At 41.5% G+C, this 10,258-nt stretch overlaps 1 non-coding gene across 1 annotated transcript; it reads right to left on the bottom strand.

Moving 5' to 3' along the window:
- Positions 1–10,152: 10,152 nt before the first annotated feature.
- Positions 10,153–10,258, bottom strand: LOC125396763 (U6 spliceosomal RNA). Its single transcript, XR_007230893.1, has one exon. It is a non-coding gene; the product is annotated as a U6 spliceosomal RNA (small nuclear RNA).

The following is a 10,258-nucleotide window of genomic DNA, read 5'->3' as shown; positions in this document are numbered from 1 at the left end:
TTAATCGTATTTAGGAAGACAAGAGAAACCAAAGATAAGGGAGAGGAGAGAAAGGGCCTAACAGTATAATGCGGGCAGAGAGTAACACCAAAATAGCTTGATTTGGGAGAAGACTGTGGGAAGATGGATGAACTAGAAGAACTATGTCTCTTTATAGTTCTGGCTCCTTCTATTTTTATGTCTTGTGTCCTTAGTAGGTGTCATTTCCTAGAGAGTTCTACCTGCAGTTTATGCTTGCCTGTGTCCAAAGAACTATGTGGTGTTGTTCATCATAAGATCTGATTAGGTAATTCTTTTAATATTTAAATAAAGGAATGCCTTCAGGAAGTAAAATTCTTTTCCTTACAGCTAAACATTTGTATCTGCCACTTCCATAATTCCCACAATCCCAGAATTTGGGAGGCAGAGACAGGCAGATTTCAGTGAATTCGAGGCCAGCCTGGTCTACAAAGTGAGTTCCAGGACAGCCAGAGCTGTTACACAGAGAAACCCTGTCTCAAAAAAACAAACAAACAAAAAAATCAAAAATGAAACAAAAAAATCTCAGAAAAGAAAAACAACCCAGTGTTGCAGTTCAAACACAGTTGTCCACTTGTCGTGGAGGAGACTAATCCCCAGGGTTTTGTGCTGGTGGGATGTGTATAGAGGTGCTGGGCACAGTCGTGGCATGCAACTTTAATCATAGCACTCAGAGACAGAGACAGGTGGATTTCTGTGAGTTCAAGGCCAACTTGGTCTACAGAGGGAGTTCCAGGACAGCCAGAGAAACCCTGTTTGAGGCGGGGGTGGGGGGCAGAAGAAAAAAAAAGAGAAAAAGAAAGAAAAGGAAAGACAAGAAAGTACAGATGTAATCCCAGCCATTCTATTTAGAGTAAAGCTTTTGGGAAGTAGTTAGATTAGATCGAGGTAACCTCCAAGATTAGATCCTGGTAACTTTCTAAGGAGAGGGCTAGAAACCTCAAAGAAGCGTACAAGTGGTCCAGCCAAGATGATGACCTATCCAAGAGAAGCCTTGCAAGAGCTGTGTTGTGCTGCTTGGACCTCCAGCCTCCAAACCTGTGCATGAAACACTCCTCTCCCAAATTTGCTTTAAAAGATTTTTCTTTTTTAAGATTACATTTATGTGTGTGTGTGTGTGTATGTGTGTATGTGAATGGGTTGCCTGTGTGTGTGTGTGTGTGTGTGTGTGCATGTACGTTACCATGAGAACCACAGCATGCTTGTGGAGGAGAGAAGACCACTTACTGAAGTTGGTTCTCTGTTTCCACTATGTGGGCCCTAGGAATTGTTGGACTCTAGAGTCCAGTCACCGAGGAGGAGTCGCCCCCAAGAGATCTTCTCTCCTACTGCAGTTGATGTAAAAGCATGAGGATTTTATTAATTCTGTCATGACAGAGTCTTTCAGCATTTGAGAGGTCAGAAAGACCTCGAATGGCTGGTACAGGCTATTTTTAAAGGAAAAAGCCACAGAAGTAAGGGGGTGTCTGGGGGTTGTTCTTTAACTATTATGATTGGTTTATTCAAAAGGGCTATTACCACTAATTGGCTGGAGAGTGGTTGCCAGATCAGATGAGGTAAGAGGAAACATCTGAGGGTCACTTTGCCCCTTTCCCAGGGACTGAGTCAAAACACCAGGAACTGAGTCAACACCTAAGGGTTATTTTGCCCCTATTCAATAACTGAGTTCTATCTGGAGAACATTCACAAGGACTCAGGGAGATGATGGAAAGTTCCCAACATTTCAGTGTGTGCATGTGTAGTTGTTAGGTCCTTGGTTGGGGGGGGGGCACTACTGCTGAGAGACCTCAGAGATGGCCTCAGAGTTGTCAGAAATGGCTTTAGAGTTATTTTAGAGTTCTACAGGAATCAAACTCAGGTTGTCAGACTTTGTGACAAGCACCTTTACCCACAGAGCCATCTCACTGAACCCTCTTTGCTTTTTTGTTTTTGTCTGTTTTTATTTTTGTTTTTGGTTTTGTTTTTTCAAGACAGGGTTTCTTTGTATAGCAATGGCTGTCCTGGAACTTGCTCTGTAGACCAGACTGGCCTCAAACTCACAGAGATCCACCAGCCTCTGCCTCCTGAATTGCTGGGATTAAATGTGTATGCCACCACTGCCTGACTTCTTCCTGCATTAAAAAAAATCTTTTAAAATTATGTGTACATGTGTAATTCTATGTTGGGATATATGCATCTTTAAGGACAGGCACCTTTGGAGTCCAGAAGAGGGCATCAGATCCCCTGGAACTGGAGTTTCAGCTTTAGTGTGGGTGCTGGGACTTGAACTCAGGTCCTCTGCAGCAGTAGTCTCTCTTTTAATTGCTGGATGTGATGTGATGGGACCAGCTGTCTCCAGCGCCTGCTGCTATGACATCCCTGAAGTCACTGATTATAACCTGGAACTATGTCCCCTCAGGTGCTTTTTTTAAATCTGAGTATTTTTATCTCAGCAACAGGAATGAAACCCAAACAGCCATGGAGGGAAATACCCAACATCCACTATGGCCTCACATCTATACACTTAGACATGAGCACACAATGCAACATACATATCGTATCATGCACATAAAGAATATACATTTTTCTTTTCTTTTCTTTTCTTTCTTTCTTTCTTTCTTTCTTTTTTTTTTTTTTTTTTTTTTTTTTTTTTGGTTTTACGAGACAGGGTTTCTCTGTAGTTTTGGAGCCTGTCCTGCCTGGAACTAGCTCTTGTAGACTTGTAGACCTGGCTGGTCTCGAACTCACAGAGATCCGCCTGCCTCTGCCTCCTGAGTCCTGGGATTAAAGGTATGTGCTACCACCATCTGGCTGAATATACATTTTTCAAAAGTAAACATATATCCAGGACAGGCACCAAAAACTACAGAGAAACCCTGTCTCAAAAAAAAAAAAAAAAAAAAGTAAACATATACCACTAACCAAAATTGGCCATACACTAGGACTTGAGCAAATTTCAATGAATTTTAAATTCTATAGAGTATGTTGTTTGATCATAGTGAAATTAAGCTAGACATTAGTAATAAATTCATAGGAAATTCCTTCATGTTTTAAAAGTTCAGAATAAACTTCTAAATAATTGGTGAGTCAGAGAAGAGATTACAGTAAATATTACAAAATGAAACAATGAAACTGGCTGCAACATGTCAAATTTTGTGTTTGAAGCTAGAACGATATACAGAGTAAAATTTTGAGTTTTAAGAAAATATTGTAGCTGGGTGGTGTTGATGCAAGTCATTAATCCCAGCACTTGGGAGGCAGAAGCAGGCAGATATCTGAGTTGGAGGTCAACATGGTCTACAGAATGAGTTCCAGGACAGCCAGACCTATACAGAGAAACCCTGTCTTGAAGAGAAAAAAAAGAAAATAAAAAGAAAATATTATGTAAACCAGGTAGTGGTGGCACACACCTTTAACCTCAGCACTTGGGAGGCAGAGGTAGGCAGACCTCTTGAGTTTGAGGCCAGCCTGCTCTACAGAGCAATTTCCAGGACAGCCAGGGCTACACGGTTTTAATTTTCAAAGAAAAAAAAAACATTCTTATCTTCTGGCCTCCACCTTCTAAGAAACAGAGACTGGGGTTATAGCTCAGCTGATAGAGCATTTGCATGACATGCATAAAATCCTGGGCACACATGTGATCCCAGCATTGGGTGATGGAGGCAGTGTGATCAGAAGTTTAAGGTCATCCTAGATCATACAAGGAGCAGGTTGTAGATCAGCACAGGATTCAAGAGACCTCACCTCAACGCAACAGAGATCAAGGTTGTGGAGGTGGCTCAGTGGATAAAGTGCTTACTTCAGAAGCATGGAGAGCTGAATCTGGACCCCAGCACCCACATTAAAGCCAGGTGTGGTGCTTCCTTGGTAACCCCAGTTCTGGAGGGAGCAGAGGCAGGAGGATTCCTGAAGTTTGCTGACCAGGAAGTCTAACAATAACAAGCTCCAGGTTCACCAGGAGACACTTAGGATGTATTGGCTTATGCCTGTAACCCCAACATTAAGAAGCTAAGGTAGGAATATCAGTTTGGGTTCAAGGCTGTGTGAGTAAGTGAGTGAATGTGTGTGTGTGTAGAAATTACTGGGGGTCAAACTCCAGTCCTGTACAATCCTTCCACCACTCAGCTACACCTAGCCACTTCCATAGGCTATAAGGGGCCTTATAATTCCATTTTATTGTCCTCCCTATGGTTGTAAATCACCAAAAAATGAAAAATTAAAATCTTCTGTACTAGAACCAGGATTTAATCACTTATGTAAGTTGTTCAATTTTGCCCCCATTTTCTTTGTTTTTTTTTCTTTTTTGTTTTTTTCTTTTTTTTTTTTTTTTTGTTTTTTGTTTTTTTGGTTTTTCGAGACAGGGTTTCTCTGTAGCTTTGGTGCCTGTCCTGGAACTAGCTCTTGTAGACCAGGCTGGCCCTGAACTCACAAAGATCTGCCCGTCTCTGCCTCCCGAGTGCTGGGATTAAAGGCGTGCGCCACCACCGCCCGGCTTTGCCCCCATTTTCTTATCTTATGAAATGAAGTTAAATGCTATTTTACAGGATATGTTTGTGTATACATGTATACACATACACATATATATGCTTGAGTGTGGCTATTTGTGTACATACAATACATATGCAAGACTCTAAAACGGGGTGCTAGTCATTAAATGTGTAAACGTTGTAGTTTGGAATTTTTTTTGTAGTTGGATTTTAAAAAGATTTATCCTTTATTTGTGTATGTGTGAACCTAAGTATGTTTATGTGCACCATGGACAAGTAGATGTCCATAGAGGTCAAAGGCCAAAGGGCATCAGCTCCTGTGATTGTGAGCCACGTGTTTGGTACTGGGAACTCCTCTTTCCTGCAAGAGCAGTAAGAGTTCTTAACTACTGAGTAGTCTGTCTATTGCTGCCCCACCCTCCTTTTCATTTTGAGATAGCCTCATTGTGTAGCTCTGGCTTTCCTGGAACCTGCTATGTGTGCACCAGGTGGGCCGTGAACTCACAGCAATCTTCTGTCTGCCTTTCCTCCAGAGTGCCAAGATTAAAAGCACATGCCGCCATGCTGTCCCTGTAATTTGGACCTTAAATGCCCTTCAAAGGCATATGTATTAAAGGCTCAATGGGGTTAGCCGCAACAGTGGAAGGCAGTAGAAACTTTAAGAGGTTTAGTTTTAAGGAGAGGTCCTTAAGTGAAAGTGGGAACCAAGTCCCTCCTTTTTTCCTGGTTTTTTAGTCAAATGGTTGGTTCTACATGAGTCCATGATGTTGTGCGACCTCACCTCAGCTCAAAAGCAAGCAGAATGTGCAACTGACCATGGACTAGACCCTCTGAAACCATGAGTCAAAATTAACCTGTTCAGACCACCGAAGGGGGTGCACACCTTTAATCCCAGCTCTTGGGTGGCAAAAGCAGGAGGATCTCTTAGTTTGAGGCCGGCCTGGTCTACAAAGTGAGTTCCAGGACTGCCAGGACCACACAGAGAAACCCTGCCTAAAAAAGAAACAAACAAACAAATAACTTTTTTTTGGGGGGGGGGGACAGGATTTCTCTGTAGTTTTGACTGCTCTAGAACTTTCTCTGTAGACCAAGTTGGTCTTAGATTTAGAGATGTGTCTGCCTCTGCCTCCGAAGTGCTGAGAATAAAGGTATGAGCCACCACCCCTGGCTAAACCTTTTCTTCTTATAAGTTGATTATTTCAGGTGTGTGTTACAGTAATGGACAAGTAACAGGAAGATGATCTGTCATTCAGTAACTCTGAGATGCTAATGACTTCTAAATCTTTCTTTTCTCTCTCTTGTTCAGAATATGAAAGCTTACTACTGCTGTGTTTCCATTTTGAGATTCCGCAGAGAAATTGAAAGTAGGCATGTACCACCTCACCTCCAAACCTGGCTACAGAGATGACTTTTTTGATGTTGTTGTTTTTCTTTCTGAGATTGTTTCCTTCTGTAATAGATCTGATTGCCCTGGAATTCACTCTGTAGACCAGGCTGTCCTCAAACTCAGAGATCTGCCTACCTCTGCCTCCTAAATGCTGGAATTAAATGATTAAAGGTGTGTTCCACCACTGCCTGCCTCAGAGGTGGCTTTTGTTTTGTTTTGTTTTGTTTTGTTTTTTGCTTTTTGAGACAGGGTTTCTCTGTGTAATGACTTTGGCTGTCCTGGAACTTGCTCTGTAGACCAGTCTGGCCCTGAACTCTCAAAGATCTGCTTGCCTCTGCCTCTCAAATGCTGAGATTAAAGTCATGTGCCACCACCGCCTGACTGCCAGAGCTAGCTTTTTAATAAACTTGTTTCCTTCTACCAGTTCCTGTTGCTTTCCCTACCAATTTAGTTCTTCCCTAAAATAGCAAGCATTACAGACTTCAGATTCCAGTCACGGTTTGTGGTAATTTGTTAAAACACCAGCAAGAAATTCCAACATTAATTTTGTTAAGTTTCAATACTAAATGACATCATTTGAATATTCTTTGTGAAGAAATACAGCCATTTTTACTTAGTATGGTGGCTATTTCTGAAAAAACACAAAAGATTGGGTCTGAGCTTGAGGCAGGTGGGATAAACAATTGGATGTTGGGAGGAGACCCCGCAGGGATCAGACCTGTTTTGTGCTTTTAAGGCAGAGCTAACCAAGGGCATAAATGAGGACTTTGGGATTGCTTGCAAATCCATAGTTAAAAACACAACAGCTGCAGATACACTCTTCTTACATAGTTGCAAACAAAGCGTTAGTCTTTTCAAAGCCTGCCTTGCTTAGTAGTCAGTGCTCACCAATAAACACCCTTCAGTCTGTAGTATAGATACTGTTAATGGATTTGTTTTTCTGGACATCGTAGAGCACACCTAATTCTAGCACTTGAGAGGTGGAGGAAGGCAGGATGGTTTCTACAAGTTTGAGGATAACTTATCTCTATCATGAATCTGAAGTCAACTAAAGGCTATATAATGAGAACATGTTCCAAAATACAAACAAGCAGCCAGGCATGGTAACAAGTCCCTTAAACCCCAGTCAGTACTCAGGAGGAAGAGGCAGGTAGATCTTTGCATATGCATTCCTCTACATTGTAAATTCCAGGCCAGCTAGGACTACATAGTGGGAGTCTGTCTCAAAATGGAACAAACCAAAATGAAAGCAAAAACTCCTGTTGAACAAGCAATCTTTTAGATTTATAAAACATCATATATTAATTGTGCAAATAGGCTTAATTGGAACATTTCCATATATGTTTTTAATGTACTTTGAACATATCCATCTACCTCATTTTCTTTCTTGTCTCCTCTTCCCTTTCCATTGAATCTAACTTACATTATTGTAAGAAATTTTATGTTTTTTTAAAAAAAGATTTATTTATTTTACATGCTGTGTTTTTTTAAATATTTATTTATTTATGATGTATACAATATTCTGTCTGTGTGTATGCCTGCAGGCTAGAAGAGGGCACCAGACCCCATTACAGATGGTTGTGAGCCACCATGTGGTTGCTGGGAATTGAACTCAGGACCTTTGGAAGAGCAGGCAGTGCTCTTAACCTCTGAGCCACCTCTCCAGCCCACATGCTGTGTTTTGTGAGCCACCATGTGGTTGCCAGGAATTAAACTCAGGACCTTTGGAAGAGCAGGCAGTGCTCTTAACCGCTGAGCCATCTCTCCAGCCCACCCACCCAAGAAATTTTATTTTATTTATTTATTTTTTAAAATATTTATTTATTATGTATACAATATTCTGTCTGTGTGCATGCCTGCAGGCCAGAAGAGGGCACCAGATCCCATTACAGATGGTTGTGAGCCACCATGTGGTTGCCAGGAATTGAACTCAGGACCTTTGGAAGAGCAGGCAATGCTCTTAACCTCTGAGCCATCTCTCCAGCCCCACCCAAGAAATTTTAAATTACATTTATTTATAAGTGTGTGGGCATGCATGGAGCATGGCCTATGTATGGAAGCCGGAGCAAACAGGTAGGAGTCAGTTCTCTCTTTCTACCATGTGGGTCCCAGGGATCAAACTTAAGTTGTTACATTTGCAAGTCCTGCTGAATCACTCAGCTGGCCCCTGATCCTGTATTTTGCATGGGTTACATAGTGAGACTGTGTTGTTCTCTACTTGCTCCTTAGTCTCTGGCCCTGGTAAGAGGCTGGTACAGTGCAGTCTCAGTCATCTACTATCTGTCGTCATTGACTCGACTATCAGAACATGTCATATAATTGAATTATGTTTGGGAGTTGCCTTCTTTCACTCTGCATAGTGAGTCAAAGTTCATCCATAGTGCGGCATGTATAAGCACTTCACTTTTTATAACCCCAATAATGTTCCATCATATTAAGGTTTTTTTTAAAAATTATATTTATTTATGTATGTGCACATGTATATGTGAAGTTCAGAAGACAAATGTAGACAGATTTTTCTTTTGGGCCTCCGGCTCATAATAAAAGACACAGAGGCTTATTATTAATTATGAAAGCTTGGCTTGTTGGGTGGTGGTGGCACACACCTTTAATTCCAGCACTCGGGAGGCAGAGGCAGGTGGATCTCTGTGAGTTCAAGGCCAGCCTGGTTTCCAAGAGCTAGTTCTGGGACAGGCCCAAAGCTACAGAGAAACCCTGTCTCCAAAAACCGAAAAAAAAAAAAAGAAAGAAAAGAGAGAGAGAGAGAGAAAGCTTGACTTTAAGCTTGTTTTTAACTAGCTCTTAAAATTCAAATTAATATTTTTTAAGCTGCATTCTTCCACACGCTCGTTACCTCATCTCCATTTGCCTATTTTGTTTCCTTTGTGCCTGGCCAACAACTCTGCCTTTCTTTTCCACAAGACCTGTCTGACCTCTTCCTGCCTAGCTAAAGGCCATTGATCTTTTTATTGAACCAATCACAGTGACACATGTTCACACAATGTAAAGGAATGTTCCTGTTGTCTACAGATAACCTGAGGAAATTGTTTTTCTCCTTTTCCCACGTTGGTCCTAGAGATCAAACTTACATCCTCTGAGTTGGTAACAAGCACCTTTACCCAATAAGCTATCTTACTGAACATGAACACATATATATGAAAAGTCTTTGGTGCATGCTTTTCTTAAAAATTTATTTTATGTGTGTGTTTTGTCTGCATGTGTATGTTTACTCTGTGTGTATAATGCTTGTAGAGGCCAGAAGATAGTGGATCCTTTGGAACTGGAGTTACATGGTTGTTATCTCCCATGTAGGTGCTGGCAATCAAACCTGGGTCCACTGGAAGAGCAGCCGGTGCTCTTCACCACTAAGCCATCTCTCCATCTACCTAAGATTAAATCATCCATTTATTACTCGACAATCAGCTGTTATGAATAAAGTTGTGTGAACCTTTGTGCACTTGTTTTTGTGTGGCTGTGTGTTTGCATCTCTTGAGTATGTGGGAGAAGAATTGCTAGGTCATATGGTTACGTTTCACAGTTTAAAGATATTTCTACTTCCTGTGTATGTGTGTTTCAATTTCTCCACAGGCTTTCCACTACTGGTTATCATCTTTTATACAGTTAGCCATCTCAGTGGGTATAAAGTGGTATCTCTTTGTAATTTTCTTTAAAAAAAATTTTTTTTGCAGTGTTTGAGATCAAACCCAGACCTCTGCACATGCTTTAGTCCCTGTTGTCATTGCTGGTTTTTCCCCAAGACAAGTTCTCCTTATACAGCATAGGCTGGCACTAATATAGGCCAAGGCCTGCACACCGAGCCCACTTGTCCTTTTGGCTAGTGATGGCAGGTGATGTTGAGCATCTTTTCATAGCCATTTGTGCATTTTCATTGAGAAAATAATACCTACGCCCACAGGACAGTTTTTACTTTCATTTATTTATTTGGTTTTTCAGGGCGGGGTTTCTCTGTGTAGCTTTGGAGCCTGTCCTGGAACTTGCTCTGTAGACCAGGCTGGCCTCAATCTTGAGTGCTGGGATTAACTTGAGTGCCCGGCTCAGGACAGTTTCCAAAAAGAAAATCAGAGTCTGCTTTATTGTTATCATTAACAGACCAGACACTCTTTCTTAGGGCTGTGGATGCTGGGAGAACACTCACCATCAAAGCAAGTCAAAGACAAAGCTCTCTGAAGTGCTTTGGTGGCAAGATGCTGGACAAGTCAGGGTGACCTCTCACTTCATGTTCTTGATAGAGGCCTACAGCATGGGGATGGCCTCAGCATAAAAACTATGTAATGCTTCACAGATTTTCATGTCAGCCTTGCACAGGGGCTATAATAATCTTTGCTGTATCCTTCCAATATGTGCTAAGTGATTGCTCTATTGGTCA

This window comes from Myodes glareolus, chromosome 27, assembly GCF_982192425.1.
Source record: "Myodes glareolus chromosome 27, mMyoGla1.1, whole genome shotgun sequence".
Lineage (NCBI taxonomy): Eukaryota > Metazoa > Chordata > Mammalia > Rodentia > Cricetidae > Myodes > Myodes glareolus.
The sequence above is the reverse complement of the archived record's forward strand: the minus strand, read 5'-3'. Positions and strand labels throughout refer to the sequence as shown.